Source organism: Oncorhynchus mykiss, chromosome 23 (assembly GCF_057628025.1).
Source record: "Oncorhynchus mykiss isolate SJ-2025 chromosome 23, ASM5762802v1, whole genome shotgun sequence".
NCBI classification, from domain to species: Eukaryota; Metazoa; Chordata; class Actinopteri; order Salmoniformes; family Salmonidae; genus Oncorhynchus; species Oncorhynchus mykiss.
The window spans coordinates 18,293,808-18,315,303 of record NC_143044.1 but is presented as its reverse complement, the minus strand read 5'-3'; the positions used below and the strand labels follow the sequence as shown (position 1 = coordinate 18,315,303).

The 21,496-nt window shown below is 44.1% G+C and overlaps 1 pseudogene; it reads right to left on the bottom strand.

Moving 5' to 3' along the window:
* Positions 1-21,496, bottom strand: part of LOC110503097 (uncharacterized) — a 61,539-nt pseudogene that overhangs the window by 39,065 nt on the left and 978 nt on the right.

Genomic DNA, 21,496 nt, shown 5'->3' with positions numbered 1-21,496 from the left:
GTTTGTTCAGGGTGTGATTTGGGGTGGGTATTCTATGTTCTATTATTTGTATTTCTTTTTAATTTCTTTTAATTTCGTGGTATCCAATTGTTAGTAGTTACTATCTTGTCTCATCGCTACAACTCCCGTACGGGCTCGGGAGAGACGAAGGTCAAAAGCCCTCTGAAACACAACCCAACCAAGCCGCACTGCTTCTTAACACAGCGCGCATCCAACCCGGAAGCCAGCCGTACCAATGTGTCGGAGGAAACACCTTGCACCTGGCGACCTGGTTCGCGTGCACTGTGCCCGGCCCGCCACAGGAGTCGCTAGTGCGCAATGAGACAAGGATATCCCTACCGGCCAAACCCTCCCTAACCTGGACGACGCTATGCCAATTGTGCGTCGCCCCACAGACCTCCCAGTCGCGGCCTGCTGCGAAAGAGCCTGGGCGCGAACCCAGAGTCTCTGGTGGCACAGCTAGCACTGTGCAGTGTGCAGTGCCATAGCCTTTAGCTTCACGGTTTGTTTTGTAGTGTTTATTGTTTTGTTCGGTGTCTTTTCTAATAAAAATAATATGTATGCTCACCACGCTGCACCTTGGTCTCCTCCTTTTGACGGCCGTGACATATACTGTATATTAATAAGCCAACAGCCATGGACAGTATCATATACAGTACAGATGTTCGATCTTAATTTGACCAGTTGATCATAACATGAAAATAATCCTGCCGCATCAGGACATGTGCATCTGAATTAAAATGTGGATTATAATTCATTGACATTTTTGTAGGGGTTGATTTTTAGTTAGGACATTTTTAGTTAGGACAAATCAAGTCTGACATTTTAAAGTGGAAATTACAAACTTCAGAAGCCTTTATAACCTAGAATACACTACAAGTGTGCATTTCCTGCTGTTCAGGGCAATTGTCAGTGACAACAGTGATTACATTAAGATAGTTCACCCGTATGGTTTACAGTAGATTTTCCCTGTGACCACAGTCAGGCTGAGTATACAGAGTGACTGCTGGGTAATAAGGTTGTGTGGTGAGTGTAGATAGTAAACCCCAGCCTCAGGCATACCACTTTGATGTGCTCCAGATCACACAACTCACAGTGGAGATAAAAATATAATAATTGAACATAGAGTCAGTTACATCACTGAACTCCTGCCTATATATCTAGCTAAATGGTTTCCAAACACACTGTGGACATGATATAATTTAATTTCAATGCTAAAAGACACACAGCATGAGCAATTATGGGTGCATAATGGTGGTACTACACTGCAGATAATATTGTCTGATGTGTTCATAGTGAAGATATATCACATTGTATATAATTTTTACAGGATCTACAGAATAACTATTCCCCTGGAGAATATAATAACACTTTAATCATAAACTGTTTTATTAATTTACAGTAAATTGACCATTCAAAACATTTTCCTGATGTGAATTGCTGCGGGAGTTTCACCTTCGCAGTTCAGGATCCAAAACATCTGCAACCAAAACCCAGCACCTCTCCTCCGGTTCATACCCCTCCCACTCCACGAGGTACTGAAGGCCCCCTACCCGACGCCTCGAATCCAGGATGGAACGAACGATGTACGCCGGGGCCCCCTCGATGTCCAAAGGGGGCGGGGGGACAGATTCCTGGAGCAGACCAGCCACCACCGGCCTGAGGAGAGACACATGGAACGAGGGGTTAATATGATAATCAGAGGGAAGCTGTAATCTATAACATACATAGTTCACCCTCCTCAGGACTGTGGCCCCACCGCGAACCCAAACCGCGGACCCAGCTTCCGGCAGGGCAGGCGGAGGGGCTGGTTACGGGTCTCACTGCGGTGACGGTCCGGGCTGACTTTCTGGCGACGCGCGGCTCGCTGGAGATGGAAATGGGCGGCCTCCCATGTCTCCTCTGCGCGCCTAAACCAGTCTTCCAACGCAGGAGTCTCGGTCTGACGTTGATGCCACGGTGCCAGAACCGGCTGGTACCCCAATACGCACTGAAAGGGGGAGAGGTTAGTGGAGGAGTGGTGAAGCGAGTTCTGTGCCATCTCGGCCCAGGGCACAAATGCTGCCCACTCCCCCGGCCGGTCCTGGCAATAGGACCGCAGAAACCTGCCCACATCCTGGTTGACTCTCTCTACCTGCCCGTTATTCTAGGGGTGAAAACCTGAGGTAAGGCTAATCGAGACACTCAGACGTTCCATAAACACCTTCCAAACTCTCAATGTGAACTGGGGACCCCGATCCGACACTATATCCTCAGGCATCCCGTTGTGCCGGAAGACGTGTGTAAACAGGGCCTCCGCAGTCTGTAGGGCCGTAGGGAGACCAGGCAGCGGGAGGAGACGTCAGGACTTAGAAAAACGATCCACAACGACCAGGATCGTGTTATTTCCCTGTGAGGGAGGAAGATCCGTTAGGAAAGACGCGTCCACCTGCACTATGAATGCCAAAGAGGGATACGGATGGGCCTGCACTGGAGCCGAAGTAAACAGAGCTCTTGGTTGCCAAAAAGCCCTGTCCGCCTCAACTGACCACTGCAACCTTACAGGACCCCTCTTCAGCAGTGAGGTAATGGGCACAGCAACCTGGCCAAAAGCCTGGATAAATGTCCGGTAGTAATTGGCAAACCCTAAAAATCATTGCACCTCCTTTACCGTGGTGGGAGTCGGCCAATTACAGACGGCTGCAAGGCGGTCACTCTCCATCTCCGCCCCTGGGAAGGAGACGGCCTATTGATAGAACAGACATTTCTCAGCCTTGACGTACAGGTCATGCTCCAACAGTGGTCCAAGTACCTTGCGCACCAAGGACACATGCTCGGTGCATGTAGCGGAGTAAATCAGAATGTCATCGATATACACCACTACGCCCTGCCCGTGCAGGTCCCTGAAAATCTCTTCTACAAAGGACTGGAAAACTGATGGAGCATTCATCAACCCGTATGGCCTGACGAGGTACTCATAATGCCCTGTGGTGGTACTGAATGCTGTCTTCCACTCGTCTCCCTCTCGGATATGCACCAGGTTATACGCACTCCTGAGATCCAGTTTCGTGACGAAGTGCGCCCCATGCAATGACTCAATCGCCGTGGCGGTAAGAGGTAGCGGGTAACTGTACATCACTGTAATTTGATTGAGACCTCTATAGTCAATGCACGGGCGTAAACCTCCATCCTTCTTCTTCACAAAAAATTAACTTGAGGAGGCGGGTGAAGTAGAGTGCCGAATGTACCCCTGACGCAGGGATTCAGAGACATGTATCCATAGTCACCGCGTGCACGGTGGAGACCTGGTCTGGACTTTCCACCGTGGTAGCACCGTGGTAGCACCAACGGAAACCCCTACACACCTCCCTGAGCACTCTCACGACCACCCCGTGAGAGCCCTCTGTTGCCGGGGTAATTGTGGGGTTATGCAGAGCCAACCAAGGAAGGCGTAGTACCACAGGAAACGCAAGAGAGTCAATGAGAAAGAGACTGATTCTCTCCCCATGATTCCCCTGTATAACCATGGCCAAGGAGATGGTGTCCTCCTTGATTATGCCGGATACTAATGGTCGACTATCTAGAGCATGTACCGGGAAGGGTCTAGCTATAGGAAAAATGGGGATCCCTAACCTAATGGCTAATGCTCTGTCGATAAAATTCCCAGCTGCGCCTGAATCGACGAGCGCCTTATGCTGGGAATGTGGGGAAAACTCAGGGAAACAAACAGGCACAAACAGTTGATCAACAGAGGACTCTGGAGGAGTGTGGTGCAAACTCACCTGGAGTGACGCCAGAGTGCCATGCCTGCTGCCTCAACTCCCAGAGGAACCTACACAGCACCGACCGGCAGTGTGTCCTCTGCGGCCACAGATGGTGCCCCCTCTGGACGTCCGCGGGTGACCATCAGGTTACCCAACCGGATGGACAAATCTATCAGTTGGTCAAAGGAAATAGTGGCATCCCTGTAGGCCAGCTCACGTCGGACATCCTCTCGTAGGCTGCATCAATAATGGTCGATGAGGGCCCTGTCGTTCCAGCCTGCTCCGGCGGCCAAGGTCCGGAATTCCAGGGTGAAGTCCTGGGCGCTCCTCGTTCCCTGTCTCAAATGGAAGAGCCTCTCCCCTGCCGATCTGCCCTCAGGTGGATGATCGAAGATGGCCCTGAAGCGACGGGTAAACTCCTCGAAGTGGTCTGGCACCGTGTCTCCTTCTCTCCACACGGCGTTTGCCCACTCCAGCGCTCTTCCTGTGAGGCAGGAGACGAGGGTGGTCACTCTTTCCCCTCCTGAGGGAATTGGGTGCACAGTGGCCAGGTAGAGGTCCAGTTGTAACAAGAATCCCTGTCACTGTGCTGCCGTTCCATCATACTCCCTGGGAAGGGAAAGACGTATCCCACTGGAATTCTCTCTGGATGGAACCGGTGGAGACAACCCCGGTTTGTGCTGGTCGAGGCACTGGAGAGACTTCCTGTCTCTCCCAGCGGTCCATGGTCTGGACAACGTGATCCATCATGGCACCAAGATGATGTAACATGGCCGAATGTTCCTGGACGCGCTACTCTAACCGGGGTACCTGCTCCTGCTGACTCCATTGGAGGTGTATCATTCTGTCAATGGTGTGTCAATGGAGGCGAAGTCAGGTGCAGGAGAGCAAAGCATAATGAACAGGCTCACTTTTATTATAGTTCCAAAAAACGAGATCACTACATCAATCAGACGCGCTCAGAAAACGGAACATAAAAAAATAAAGTGCGTAAACTAACACCACATGACATGAAACAATTACACACAAAACATGAAGGGTTAAATACAAGTAGATTGATTGGGGAAATGAAAACCAGGTGTGTATGGAAACAAGGCAAGACAAATGGATATATGAAAAATGGAGCGGTGATGGCTAGAAAGACGGTGACGTCGATCGCCGAATGCCATCCGAACAAGGAGAGGAGCCGACTTTGATGGAAGTCGTGACAGTGGACCTCGCTATGTGCACGGTGCATTGTCATGCTGAAAACAGGAAAGGGCCTTCCCCAAACTGTTGCCACAAAGTTGGAAGGACAGAATCATCTAGAATGTCATTGTATGCTGTGTTAAGATTACCATTCACTGGAACTAAGGGGCCTAGCCCGAACCATGAAAAAACAGCCCCAGACCCTTATTCCTCCTCCACCAAACTTTACCGTTGGCACTATGCATTCGGGCAGGTAAAGTTCCCCTGGCTTCCGCCAAACTCAAATTTGTCCAATGGCGGTGAGCTTTATACCACTCCAGCCGACGTTTGGCATTGCGCATGGTGATTTTAGGCTTGTGTGTAGCTGCAAGGCCATGGAAACCCATTTGATGAATTGTGCTGACGTTGCTTCCAGAGGCAGTTTGGAACTAAATAGTTAGTGTTGCAACAGAGGACAGAATATTGTTACGCACTTCAGCACTTGGCAGTCCCGTTCTGTGAGCTTGTGTGGCATACCACTTCATGGCTGAGCCGTTGTTGCTCCTAGACATTCCACTTCACAATAACAGCACTTAATAACAGTTGACCGGGGATGCTCAAGCTGGGCAGAATTTTTTTGGAAAAGTGGCTTCCTATGACGGTGTCACATTGAAAGTCACTGAGTTCTTCAGTAAGGCCCTTCTACTGCCAATGATTGTCTATGGAGATTGAATGGCTGTGTGCTTGATTTTATACACCTGTCAGCAACGGGTGTGGCTGAAATACTTTGAATGGGTGTACACATACACTACCGGTCAAAAGTTTTAGAACACCTACTCATTCAAGAGTTTTTCTTTATCTTTACTGTTTTCACATTGTAGAATAATAGTGAAGACATCAAAACTACGAAATAACACATATGGAATCTAGCAACCAAAAATGTAAAACAAACATATTTTATACTTGAGATTCTTCAAAGTAGCCACTTTGCCTTGATGACAGCTTTGCTCATTCTTGGCATTCTCTCATCCAGCTTCATGAGGTAGTCAACTGGAATGCATTTCAATTAACAGGTGTGCCTCGTTAAAAGTTAATTAGTGAAGTTTCTTGCTTTCTTATTGTGTTTGAGCCAAGGACAGAAGATAGCCCAATTTGGTAAAAGACTAAGTCCATACTTTGGCAAGAAAAGCTCAAGTATGCAAAGAGAAACGACAGTCCATCATCACTTTAAGACATGAAGGTCAGTCAATCTGGAAAATTTCAAGAACTTTGAACGTTTCTTCAAGTGCAGTCGCAAAATCCATATAGAGCTATGATGAAACTGGCTCTAAGGACCGCCACAGGAATGGAAGACCCAGAGTTACTTCTGCTTCAGAGGATAAGTTCATTAGAGTTAACTGCACATCAGAAATTGCAGCCCAAATAAATGCTTCACAGAGTTCAAGTAACAGATACTTCACAATATCAACTTTTCAGAGGAGACTGTGAATCAGGCCTTCGTGGTCGAATTGCTGCAAAGAAACCACTACTAAAGGACACCAACAAAAATAAGAGACTTGCTTGGGCCAAGAAACAGGAGCAATGGACATTAGACCGATAGAAATTTGTCCTTGGGTCTGGAGTCCAAATTGAAGATTTTTCGTTCCAACCGCCGTGTCCTTGTGAGATGTGGTGTGGGTAAATGGATGATCTCCGCATGTGTATTTCCCACCGTAAAGCATGGAGGAGGAAGTTTTATGCTGTGGGGGTGCTTTACTGGTCACACTGTCTGTAATTTATTTAGAATTCATTATTATCCAGCATGGCTACCACAGCATTCTGCAGCGATATGCCATCCCATCTGGTTTGGGCTTAGTGGGACTGTAATTTGTTTTTCAATTGGACAATGACGCAACACACCTCCAGACTGTGTAAGGGCTATTTTATCAAAAAGGATAGTGGTGGAGTGCTGCATCAGATGACTTGGCCTCCACAATTCCCAAATTGAGATGGTTTGGGATGAGTCAGACCACAGAGTGAAGGAAAAGTAGCCAACAAGTGCTCAGCATATGTGGGAACTCCTTCAAAGCTGTTGGAAAAGCATTGCAGTTTGAGAGTGCTAAGAGCGTGCAAAGTTGTCATCAAGGCAAAGGGTGGCTATTTGAAGAATCTCAAATATAAAATATATTTTGATTTGTTTAAAACATTTTTGGTTACTACATGATTCCATATGTGTTATTTCATAGTTTTGATGTCTTCACTATTATTCAACAATGTAGAAAATAGTCAAAATAAAGAAAAGTCTTGAATGAGTAGGTGTTCTAAAACTTTTGACCGGTAGTGTACTTTGTATATATAGTGTATGCTCTTCACTGCAGCTCTGACTGAGAGAGTATGAAAAGTGAATCAGCATGGGGTTCTGCTCTTCGCCATTCATTAAAGTTTGTCTGTATTCCTCTGAATACACAGAGGTAGTCCCTCTAGAGGGAAGAGCACACACAAGGCTCTGTCCCAATTTTCTACTAACCCCTCTTTAATATCCTCCCTTCCTCTGTGACCACATAGAGCTGAAATACTCGGCTAGTGCTCTACCATGGTACTTAAATCTATCAAATTATTTTCGATCAGTGGCTGACAGAAAAGGACAGTAGAAACTTAGGATGGGACGCTATGTAAGACTGTTGGGTCAGAGCCACAGAGCAGCAGTCTCAGGGGAGGAAAATGACAGACTGGCCTGCCACAGCGTCTCCCAGTCATCAGTGTGGGTTTATTCGCCACACGCCACTCACTGGCTCTGCACCTCACTAGGGCCTAGAAGCCAGACCCCACACCACATAATCACTGTCTGGCTACAGTACATCACTTCCTCATGTCATTCACAGGCAAGGGACTAGAGTGACGGAGAGAGGGACAGCAAGAGACAGAGACAGGGATGGGACCGACAGACAAACGTATGCACACACAATGTACAGTACCTGTTTGGCCTTGGACTTGGTGATGGCGTCTTCTCCTTCATAGAACTTTTGGAGAACAACTCAACAAACTCATCAAAATCCACTGATGGCTCCTCGATCTTCTCCCAGACCAAAGAACCACTCGCATCCCTCAAGTAGAAGACAGAAAGACCTGCATTACATTTCTATCATTGGATCTCTATCCTGTTGATGTATGCACTCTTAGAGAAAAAGGTGCTATCTAGAACCTAAAAGTGTTCTTCGGCTGTCCCCATAAGAGAACGCTTTGAAGAACCCTGTTTGGTTCCAGGTAGAACAGTTTTGGCTTCCATATAAAACCCTTTCCACAGAGGGTTCTACATGGAACCCAAAATGGTTCTACCGGGAACCAAAATGGGTTCTCCAATGGGGAAAGCCAAAGAATAATTTTGGAACCCTTTTTTCTAAAGAGTGCACCTCAAACTTACAATTCAAAATGTCTGACATGTTGTGCTTTACCGAGCCCCTGAATGCAGAGAGCAGTACCACAGTACCTCTTCAGACAACTACTGTACAGTACATTACATTTCCAATAACTTAATATAAACCCACCACTATGTCCACTATTATAAGGTGGACTTATTTTCTGACATGTCACAGTACTACAGTATTATAGCATGCATGACATCGTTATGTGTGAAGTCAAGTACATCAGTACCAAAGCACATCGCAACACCCGTTTCAACTCAAACACCATCTCATCACACTCTTTTCCCACATCTTTCTCTCATTTTACACTGGGTTCCCATCTCTATAACATGGCTGATCTTTATCTTCAGCAGAAAACCCCTTCTATAGTTTGGTAAGGAAAGCCTCCATAAATGTCAATGATCCATCTCTACCTTTTGCATTCTCATTCATGAGTTATGTTGATGGTTTTCTCATATAGCTAAACAGGTAACTATGGATAAACATATACACTGGCTGTACAAAACATTAAGAACACCTCTTTCCTTGACTAGGTGAATCTTGGTGAAAGCTATCATCCCTTATTGATGTCACTTGTTAAATCCACTTCAATCAGTGGGAAATGAAGCAGAGGAGACAGGTTAAAGAATGATTTTTAAGCCTTGAGACAATTGAGACATGGATTGTGTACTATATCTGTGCCATTCAGAGGGTGAATAGGAAAGACAAATGATTTAAGTGCCTTTGAACTTAAATGGTAGTAGGTGCTAGGCGCACCGGTTTGTGTCAAGAACTGCAACGTTGCTGGGTTTTTGATGCTTAGCAGTTTCCTGTGTGTATCAAGAATGGCCCACCACCCAAAGGACATCCAGTCAACTTGACACAACTGTGGGAAGCATTGGAGTCAACATGGGCCAGCATCCCTGTGGAATGCCATTCCCTGACGAATTGAGGCTATTCTGATGGCAAATGTAATGTTTGGCAATGTAACGTTTTGTACACTCAGTGTATATCTAAAGTGATTGGACTAAAGTGGACTAGTAATTACTTTTTAGAATGCAGCTGGATCCTGGTCCAGTAGAGAGGCTTCATGGGCTTGGGGGCTCGATGGGGGGCTTCTGGGGGCCAGCCTCCTGGGCCATGGAGACCTTGAAACCTCCGGGAGGGGGAGGAGGGCCAAAGCCTGGGGTAGATGAAGGTCCACTGCTGGGGGGTGTGGGTGGAGGAGGGGGGCCCTTACCTGGTAGAGGGGGTGTGGGTGGAGGTCCAAAGCTCTGCAGGGGAGGGGGTGGAGATGGGGGACAAGGTCTGCACATACCAGGTAAAGGAGGAGGAAGGGGTGGAGGAGGAGGACCAGCCCCACCAGAGAGAGGGGGTGGTGGTGGCCCTCCAGAGAGCTGAGGTAGAGGATGAGGGGGAGGAGGAAGAAGAGGAGGGGGTATATCTGGGGTGGGGGGAGGTGGTGGCTGGGTACCACTCTGCTGCTGCTGTTGGCAGATACAGACAAAGCCAGGGTTAGGGAGGGAGGAGGAGGAGATCAATGGGACAGAGGTTGAGGAGGGGATTGATCCTCCCTTGAAAGGCACTTCAAATCTAAATCCCTCCTTCACAGGTGATGTCTATACGGAAACCTCCATCCTCTTCGTCCATGTGTGGTTGACACCCCCTAAGGCCACAGTATTGTCCCTATCCCCACTCTCCTTAGAGTGGACCTCCATCTCCAGAGATGCATGCAGGATTTCCAGTGCTGCAATCTTTATCCTCAAGTCATTGATGATCCGCTCCAGCCCTGGAATATCACTGCCATTATCTTCTTGTGACAGATTCCCTGACTTTGATGAATTCTGTCAGGAAAAAATTATTTCAGACCCACTCTTCCAGCAGCAGCAATAAAAAATACAAAACATTGTACATATTAATATTACATGAAGGGATGTTTTGAAGCCCTTCTTGAAGGATGTAAACTGTCAAGCAGGATTACATTAACACTTTTCAAGGAATGTGCTTTCTAGGCCTAGTATACCACATGCTATATTTTGAATAATTTCTCAGACTTAAAAGCTAGTGGATGTGACACGCCACACCCTGAGTGAAAAGGGTAAACACCCACAACTGAGCGTGTTTGGTTGCAGGGGTTTGGACCATTGTAAGTTGAGGGTAAGGTCAGGATCAGGGAAGGCCACATGTCTAGACTCCATTCTTGTAGCTCCTGGGTAGATAGAACAGAGATGGGGAGACTCTTCGAAGATTTAACCCGCAAGACGATCAAAGTCTCAATGAGCTCCAAAGAGGCCTTGTGAAGAGTGCAGAGCCCAGAGTTAGACGCACATATTCCAGCCATGTCTATAGTTACTCTACAGTTTGTGTTGAGTTTACAGTTCAAATATTTTTAAGTGAAGTTTAGGATACCATTACAAGCTAAAAAGCTCAACAGCATATCAAGAATTGACCTTCTTCTGACAATGATCTACCTATCATGGAATTCTTCACATTTTACTGTGTTACTAAATGGGATTAATATATATCAACGGTCTACACAAAAAAGGAATGAAACACTAATATACTTTCATTAGATAGTCATATTCTTTTCAAAGTTCTTCAAGCTCGGTCACAGTGTTGGGGTTCATGGCTAGATAGCAATTTTCACATCTGGCCATGGATTTTCAAGCAGATTCAAGTCAAAATGATACTCAGGAACATTCAATGTCTTCTTGGTACACAACTCCAGTATAGATTTGGCTTTGTGTTGTAGGTTATTGTCCTGCTGGTGTCTCCCGGTGTCTGGTGTAAAGCAGACTGAAGCAGGTTTTACTCTAGGATTTTACTTGTGCTTAACTCCATTCCATTTCTTTTTATCCTGAAAAACTCCTGTCTCTGCCAATGTCAAGCATACCCATAACATGATGCAACCACCACCATGCTTGGAAATAAGGAGGCAGTTAGTAAGTGAAGTGTTGTGTTGGATTGCCCCAAACATAAGGCTTTGCATTTAGGACATTAAGTGTATTTCTTTGCAGTATCTTCTTGCAGTATAACTTTAGTGCCTACAAGACACTTTTCATTTAGATCATTATTGTGGAGTAACTACAATGTTGTTGATGCATTCTCAGTTTTCTTCTATCACAGCCATTGAACTCTGTCACCATGGCCTCATGGTATTCATTATGGATCCCCATTAGCTGCTGCTAAGGCAAACAGCCCCACAATCGTTTTATTATCTATTTCTATCAGTCAATCAACAGTCATAGAGCTGTGCTTGTTCAATGTCCTTCCCTATAATGCGTGCTGAAAGTTTGTCGTCAATTTGTTTACTGTAAAATAGAATTATATTGTAACGTGTGCACTGGGAGTCAGGAAGCAAGTTCAGGGAGTGAATAAATTAATCAATAAACAAAACATAATACAAAACAAGAAACCCGAACAACACACAGACACAAAACAGAAACAATGACGCCTGGGAAAGAAACCAAAGGGGTAGGTAATCAAGGAGGTAATGGAGTCCAGGTAAGTGTCATTATGCGCTGATACGCGTAATGATGGTGACAGGTGTGCCCCCATACCAAGCAGCCTGGTGACCTAGAGGCAGGAGAGGGAGCTCTAAGTGACCTAGAGGCCTGGCATGTATCCGGTAAAACACCATTTTCCCAATAGTTTACAAAGTTGGTAACAGGCTGATTGGTCAACTATTTGAGCCAGTAAAGGGGTCTTTACTATCCTTAGGTAAGGGAATACATTTTGCTTCCCTCCAGGCCTGAGGGCACACACTTGCTAGTAGGATTTAATTGAAGATATGGCAAATAGGACTGGCAATATCGTCCGCTATTATCCTCAGTACTTTTCAATCCAAGTTGTCAGACCCTGGTGGCTTGTCATTGTTGATAGACAACAATAATTTTTTCACCTCTTCCACACTTACTTTATGGATTTCAAAATTACAATGCTTGTCTTTCATAATTTGGTCTGATACTTGGCCTTGTTGCTGGCATGTCATGCCTAAGTTTGCAAATCTTGCCAATGAAAAAATGATTAAAGTAGTTGGCAATATCAGTGGGTTTTGTGATGAATGGGCCATCTGATTCAATGAATGACGAGGGCGTAGGTGCTCCAAAGCTTTTTACAATCATTATTTATCTTTGTTTCATGGTTAATAATTTAACAGGTTTTAGTCATTTTCTTATTGGGTGCATGCTTATTATTTAACTGGGATAAGCACATTTATAGAAGTGTCAAGTGCAGCGTCTGGTAGCTCCTCAACACACCACGGACCAACAAATATTCTTTACATCAACAACATAAGAATCACTACAAAACTTATTGTATGGCCTCTTATGAGCTATATTAGGGCCAGCCTTTGGAACTTTGGTTTTCCTAGATATTGCTACTGTATTGCGATCACTACATCCGATGGATTTGGATACTGCTTTCTAACAAATTTCTGCAGCATTAGTAAAGATGTTATCAATACATGTTCATGATTTCATTCCTGTGCTTTTTGTAACTACCTTGGTAGGTTGATTGGGGCGGCAGCGTATCCTAGTGGTCAGAGCGTTGGACTAGTAACCGAAAGGTTGCAAAATCAAATCCCTAAGCTGACAAGGTACAGATCTGTTATTCTGCCCTGAACAAGGCAGTTAACCCACTGTTCCTAGGCTGTCATTGAAAATAAGAATTTGTTCTTAACTGACTTGCCTAGTTAAATAAAGGTAAAAACATTTTTGATAACCTGGACCAGGTTGGAGGCACTAGTTTGAAGCTTTCTCTTGAGTGGGCAGCCTGATGAAAGCCAGTCAATATTTAAATCACCCAGAAAATATACCTCTATTTATATCACATACATTATCAAGCATTTCATACATGTTATCCAGATACTGACTGTTAGCACTTGGTGGTCTAATACAGCTTCCCACCAGAATGGGCTTTAGATGAGACAGATTAACCTATAGCCATATTACTTTAACAGTATTTAATGAGATCCGGTCTAAGCTTTACAGGAATGTGGTTCTAAATATAAACAGCCACACCTCCACCTTTGGCATTTCTGTATTTTCTGTAGATAGTATAACCATGTATTGCTACCACTGTATCATCAAAGGTATTATTTAAGTACATTTCAGAGATTGCCAGAATATGAATGTCTGTTACTAGCAAATGAATGATTTTATGAACCCCTGATCAGTGTCCTTCCTATCCTGCAGCTCAGTTCACAAGGACAACTGTATCTTTGTTGTGTCTGGGTGGTTTCATCCACAGCATAATTATTAACTTGACCGTGTATAATAAAGAGATATTCAATGTCTGATTTGTTATTGTTACCCGTCTACCAATCACTGCCCGTCTTTACATGAGGCTTTCGAAAAGCTCCCCCAATACATGACTGAGGGACCTTACAGATGTTGTAAGTATGGAGGACAGAGGATTGGGTAGTCATTAAAAAAATAATGTAGATCCCTATGATTTCACACAGAGTGAGTCCATGTAACGTATTATGTGATTTGTTCAGACATATTTTACTCCTGAACTAATTTAGGCTTACCTAAACAAAGGGGGTGAATACTTATGCAACAACTATATTTTAGTTATTTAATTTACATTAATTGATAAACATTTGTAGAACTTTCTTCTTACTTTGACATCATGGATTATTTTGTGTAGAATAATTGCAAAAAGAAAACACAATTAAATCTATAGCAATCCCATTTTGTAATTACACAAAATTGAAAAAAAATTCAGTGGGTGAATACTTATGAAACCTGTATAGTTATTATAGGACAAGCCTGACCTCTGTTGGAAGAACAGGAGTGATATCTACATGCTCTGTCATTATACAAAATATATAAAATATAACCACAAGAGGACAGTATTGTATCAAAACCTGTCTGGGACTGGGTATTAGTTAACATAAGAGCAAATAAAAGACTACAAAGATCTGTTATCCTCCTGAGGCACTCACAGTAATTTTCCATTCAGTTGAATGTGGCCAAACATTTTCAATGTCTTCCTGTTTGAACAAACGTTCTTCTCTGAAGCTCTGCTTGAGGTGGTCCACAACAAAAAACAGTGTTGATAACATACCTGAGCTGGCTGTGGAGGGTGCCTCAAGGCCTTGATGCGGCCTGGGGTATGCCCTTCATGGGGCACCCAGAGGTAGGAGGGCAGGCCGAAAGTAGCCCAGGTATATATAGCTGGTCCTCCTGGGGAGAGAAGGCAATGAACATGCATTTTTCAGTATCTACTTTTAGATATATATTTTATTCACAGTAACACAGTGATCATAACCGGAACGTTTTACCAACATTATTTAAATTGATTTGGTTTACTTATACACACAAATAAAGAAAATTGTCCAAAAGAGGACAGCGGACAGACAAAAGGGCAGATATCTATTTAATGTACAGTCCAATAGCTGACAGACAAACAGGAAATCATATTTACTTATCTTCAAGGAATATTCAAGGAATCCTATGTCTGTTGATTCCAGTTCAGATGACATTCACCAACAATGCCAAATAGAGAGAATCCGAATTGAACAAATACAAATGTCTACTTTTCAAAAGTGAGGTAAGGTACAGTGTTTGCTAAGCACAAGGCTCCCTATGGTAGAATGCAACCTCTGGCAAATTGCGAGAAGCTAAAAGTTAACACCACCTTCAAAGCCAATCTCATTCATCTGAGGTATGAAAAGTCTTCTTGTTACTGTGTATATTCTATTAGTTCCGCTTAATGCATGAGAGTGTATTCCTTAACAACTGAGCAAATTATTTTCCTGGGAAATGGCTGTGAATGGTTTCCACTGTAGAAAGCAGTTTCAGCACGGCACAGTAATATGATATTGACTACATAACCAGATAGAATTGGACAATTCTCAGGGCCCAATTTAGTGTGAACGTATTGCAAATCATAATTCAGAGACCATTACATAATGACTATCCATCTATGTAAGAATCTCAAGCCATTCCAATACTGTGCATGTGTGTGTGTGTTTATGAGTGTGTGTTTACACTTTAGGGACAAATACACAATACGCAAGAGCTGACCTTAGGTATCACTCTCTCTGTGCAGTTAATGCCAGAACAAAACACCAACTAGAATCACAACCACAGAACAGACCCAGAGGAAAACATGATCAAAACCTGTTATAGCATCCTACTCTATAACATCAACCTTAATAAAAGGTAGCATTACAAAAACGTGAGAAAGGAAAGAAAAAAGAAAAAAGGGCAAGAGATTGAGTGAGAGAGAGAGACAAAAGAGAGAGAAGGGAGAACAATGGGTGAGAGAGAGCAGCATTGTCAAAAGACACGGGGAAATGTTGACTCTGGTCAAGTTGAATAATGCAAAGCTGGGGACCAGGAACAGGTAGGGACAGTGAGAGGGGACAAATGCTCTTACCAACCCAGGCACAGTGAGCATTCTGCTGGGTAAGAGCAGCCTGAGCCCTGGGAACATGGGGCTCTTATGCAAAGCGGTCAGCAGATGCTCTACGCAAGCAGTGTGTGTGTGTGTGTCACAGAATGACTGTTTTTTAAGGCATGCATGCGTGTGTGTGTAGGTACTGAATGAAAACATGTGTGAATATGTGTGTGCCTGTTTGTTAGTGTGCATACTTTGCAGGGAAGTTCTGTATTTCTATGTGAGTTCGTGTGCATGTTATGTCTGAGTGTTTGTGACAATGTGTTTACGTACAGTGCCAGTCAAATGTTTGGAAACACCTACTCATTCCAGGGTTTTTCTTTATTTGTACTATTTTCTACATTGTAAAATAATAGTGAAGACATCAAAACTATGAACATACAACTATATTTTATATTTGAGATTCTTCAAAGTAGTCACTATTTGCCTTGGTGACAGCTTTGCACATCTGGAATGCATTTCAATTAACAGGTGTGCCTTGTTAAAAGTTCATTTGTGGAATTTCTTTCCTTCTTAATGCGTTTGAGCCAATCAGTTGTGTTGTGACCAGGTAGGGGTGGTATACAGAATATAGCCCTATTTGGTAAAAGACCAAGTCTATATTATGTCAAGAACAGCTCAAATAAGCTAAGAGTAATGCAACGGTCCGTCAATGTAGAACGTTTCAATAACTTTAAGAACTAAGTTTCTTCAAGATCAGTTGCAAAAACCATCAAGCGCTATGATGACACTAGCTTTCATGAGGACCGCCACAGGAAAGGAAGACTCAGAGTCTGCTGCGGAGGACAAGTTCATTAGAGTTAACTGCACCTCAGATTGCAGCGCAAATAAATGTAACAGACACATCTCATCATCAACTGTTCAGAGGAGACTGCGTGAATCAGGCTTTCATGGTCTAATTGCTGCAAAGAAACCACTATTAAAGAACAACAATAATAAGAAGAGACTTGCTTGGGCCAAAAAACACAAGCAATGAACATTAGACCGGTGGGAGTCTGTCCGTTGGCCTGATGAGTGCAAATGTGAGATTTTTGGATCCAACCGCCGTGTCTTTGTGAGATGCAGAGTAGGTCAACGGATGATCTCTGCATGTATGGTTCCCACCGTGAAGAATGGAGGAGGTGTGATGTGTGGGGGGGTTTTGCTGGTGACATTGATGTGGGAATTATTTATTATTCAAGGCGCACTTATTCAGCATGGCTACCACAGCATTCTGCAGTGATACGACATCCCATCTGGTTTGCGCTTAGTGGGACTATCATTTGTTTTTCAAAAGCACAATGACCCAAAACACACCTCCAGGCTGTGTAAGGGCTATTTCACCAAGAAGGAGAGTGATGGAGTGCTGCATCAGATGACCTGGCCTCCACATTCACCATACCTCAACCCAATTGAGATGGTTTGGGATGAGTTGGATTGCAGAGGGAAGGAAAAGCAGCCAACAAGTGCTCAGCATATGTGGGAACTCCTTCAAGACTGTTGGAAAAGCATTTGATATGAAGCTGGTAGAGAGAATGCCAAGACTGTGCAAAGCTGTCATCAAGGCAAACGGTTGCTGGAATGAGTAGGTGTGTCCAAACTTTTGACTGGCACTGTACATAAACACATTGTCACAAACACTCAGACATAACATGCACACAAACTCACATAGAAATACAGAACGTCCCTGAAATGTATGCGCACACACCAATATAGTACCATATAAACAGGCACAAATTGACACACGCTTTCATTCAAGACACACACACACACACACACACACACACACACACACACACACACACACACACACACACACACACACACACATGCCTTACAAACAGTCATTCTGTGACACACACACACACAGTGCAGCCAGAGACAAATGCTCAACTGTTCAGATACAAATTCTGCTTTGGTGGCTGAGCAAAAGAAAAGCAGCTCTGACAACATGTCACACCAATGAAGGAAACATGACAACCCATTGCCGCACAACACAAAGTTCAGTCCCTATGAAGATACTGCAACAGGGAGCACACACACACACACACATACACACTTATACACACGTGCATACACGCACACATGCATGCTAACAGAAAATATATGAAATGTATTTCTAGTCATGAAAAAATACTAAGTTGCGAAATCTATATTTGAATCCGCATTCTAAGAACCTTTCATCTGAGTGGATTCAGCTGCCACGGGCCTGTGATAAAAATGGCACTGACAGCGTGCGTGCCTGACGAACTATGTGGGATATGTTATAATCACACACATGAGATTACATCTGTGAACTGTTACTTGGAAAATCATTTTTACATTTATGAAATCAGCTTTCATATGGTAAGCCTGTCCATAACAACAGTTCTCAACATAATGGAATGCTAAAAGATTAAAAGGTAGAGTAAATAGGGAGGTAGATGGTCGATAATGTAGTTGTTACATAACCCAGAATACATTTGTTAGAATTACTTTTTTCATGTACTCTCATTCAGTGAACAATACTAACAATGATCAATGTGATATTTGTTGAAATGGCAGCAGTGAAACAATGTGCTGAAGTAAAGAGTTGGTTTTCACATTAAAGGTGGCTGTGACTGGACTGACAATGTCTTCATGCTGCTCTCTGAAAAAGCCACTAAGGGGCTGCAGCAGCCCCAGGCCCATCATACGACAACACAATCTCTCCGCCTCACCGTTCGCTCCCTCTCCCACCTGCAGACATAGACGCTCCAACAGGGCGAGAGCTGGTGAGCGAGAGAGAGAGAGAGAGCGAGAGAGAGAGAGAGAGAGAGAGAGAGATTCAGACAATAGATATCTAGAGATGACACACACTGTTATGAAGATAGAGATACTGCAGATAAAGACATGAATATTGATGATAGAGCAGATGGCTTTTTTAGGGGAAATGTCAGATATCAGATTCAGCCTCGAGCTTTTGATCTGCTTCATTACATAGGGAGAGAGGAGGACATGTGCTAATTATCCTACAAAATGCTGAAACAAAACCAGATACACATTGTATGGATAGTTTTAGCTCCCACTAAGTAGCTAATGTATCACTGTGTGTTATTTTGTCTCGTGCCAATATATCCTCCAAACACTGGCTTCTCTGGTATTAACACTTAAATATAGTATTGTAAAACAGTATTGTGTTAGCACTATTATTTTATATATACTGTGATTTCAACTGCTCTGCACAACATGTATTGGTCCCGAGGAGACCAAAAGAGGGCACCTTCTTAGAAATCACATGATGAAAATGTCTTTCTGCAAATGCCACACTTTAACCTTCACATTAACAGCTGGCATTTAAACAGTACTGTACAAACCATCAAAATAACAGTATTTATCAGGGCCATCCTGGTCAATCCGCCTTAGGAGGAGGGGAGGAATAGTCATACCACATTGCTCAGCTGTGTGTGGTATGAAAGTGATGGAGAAAGTTGTAGATGATGGGATTATTATAGAGTCGCAGATGGTGGAATTATTATAGAAATCACTGTGATATTCTGAAAATCTGTGAACAGGCCTAGACAGAGACAGGGAAGAGACAGGGAAGGCCTGATTTTGTAATCCAAAGGCTCCTCTGGTCACAATGCCATGACTTGGGCCTTGCAAGTCATGGCATTGTGACCAGAGGAGCCTTTGGTGAGGAGAAGAACTCCCCTACTGATCCATGTTCTACTGGCAGGTGATTCATTTAAACATTCATACTATAAATCCTCTTTAATGCTATTATAAACATGTTATAACTTGATTTAGCGCTAAATTAATACTAAAACATGTGAGCCACAGAGAAAAATGTGGTTTAAATGTTTAAATGTCACATTTACTAATGAAAATATTGGCAAATTTCAATTACATACCACTAACAATGAAGGAATGAAGGAATATAAAAGTTGTATGCGTCGTGACGCTGCAAACTAGGTTTTAACCGCGCTGTGAATACGATTGGATCTTGTTCGCGAGGTAGCAAAAAAACATTTAGCAATATAAAATTAATTCTGGTCCTTGCAGCGGATGTTTGTTGGATTTTGATCAGGTAAAAATGGAAAGCTATTTTAGCTATCTAGCAGTGTGATTAAAAGAACATGAAGAAATTGAAATGATTACTAAAATACGATGTTGCTCCGATTTCATGCAATAGCCACCACTCTTTCAGATACACGTACAGTATTATGATGAACAACCTTATCCAAAGGAATAAAAGTGACACACATGAACAAAGAACAACAACAGCACCAGCAAAACAGTTGACAGGCTAGTGACCTCTGTCCAATTTAAACTCTGCTATTGATGTCCTCTGAAACAGATCCATGTCACATGACTGATTACTCCAATAGCTGAGGTAAACCAGGGCCAGACTGGATATCAAAATAGTCTGGCTGACCCAGATAGAGTGATAAACTAATCATCAAGCTTGACAGCTCAAATCTTGGGCAAGACATAGCAACTTACCACTGTATCAAGGAATGATCTGAATAGCTAGCTATAGTTGTACTGTGCATATGTGAAGGAGTGTGATTGTGGGTGTGTGCATCCCTCCCAGACAGTCAGGCAAAGAATGGCATTGCCATGGGTGAGTGATCATTTTCACACTCCCTGCTCTGCTGCAGGAGCTGAGAGCCAAAAAAGGCTAAGCCACAGACCATCAGCATTCTGTAGCCTAATAATACTGAGATAGGAGGATATTCATGTCAACATACTGCTTAATAAGGAACAGCACAGTGTTCTTACAGGGGGTCGATCTTCAAATTCAGTATACTGTATCATTACATTACATGACGTGATGTTTAATGTTTAAATCTAAATATTTATTCATGGTTATTGTAGTTTTACATGATGATACTTATCATTACACAATCCCATAATCCCTGTTGGGCAAAAAGGCATCTAGCCGCAATATTTACCTCCTTTTCACCAATGTTACTCTATAACTCATGAAGCACCTCTACGCTCAGTCACTTACCAGAGAAGACATCTTGATAGGGTCCTGTGGTAGTGGTCTGGACACCTGAGAGGCATTGTCTGGTGCATGGGGTCAGACTCGCCCCTGGAAAGCCTCTCTCTGAACCCCCACGCTCCTGGAGGTCAGTGGCGGCCTCATGGCTCAATCTGAGGCCTTCCATATCCTTGGTCCAGTCTGCAGAATGACTGAAAGGCCCGGCGATACTGCAGGACCTCTGCCTGGGGATTCTCCATCCCTGGGGCTTGTGGCCCCCAAATCCTGCCCCAGAGGCTGGCTCCGTCCTACGAGGGCTCTGGCTTGGTGAGCCTATGGGTCAGCTGCCTGGTGGTGATCTTCTAGTAGGTAGGGTGGATGGGAGGACAGGGCTTGATAGTGGAGCTAGTGGAGGACGTCCTTCTGGAAAGAGATGTTTTGGAACTGTAACTCTTCAGCAGAGAGACAGAATAGCTACTCTTCCTCCTGCTCAGAGACCGGAAGACTCTCCCCATGTCCCCCTCCCTCTCCACATTCAGTTCTATGTTACTCACACTTCTGGATAAACCTGAGTCCGGTCCCAACCTGAACCCCTCAATGGTGCTACCTGCCCCATCAAAGCTCTGGCTCTGAGTCAGCTGGGAGGTCAGCACCGGGCTCTCCAGGTCGTCCTGGGTCTCCTCAGCGCTCTCATATGACATGGTGGTGGAGTTGGTGTCTGGGAAGCTGTAGGTGCTGGTGGTTTTGGGCAGGGGGCTGTTGCTGCTCCCCTCCGTATCTGCCGAGGAGGGGCGACTGTCGCTTAGTGAACCTAAATCTGACTCCCCCCAGATGCAACCCTTTCCTCTGCCTCTGATTGTCTATGCTCA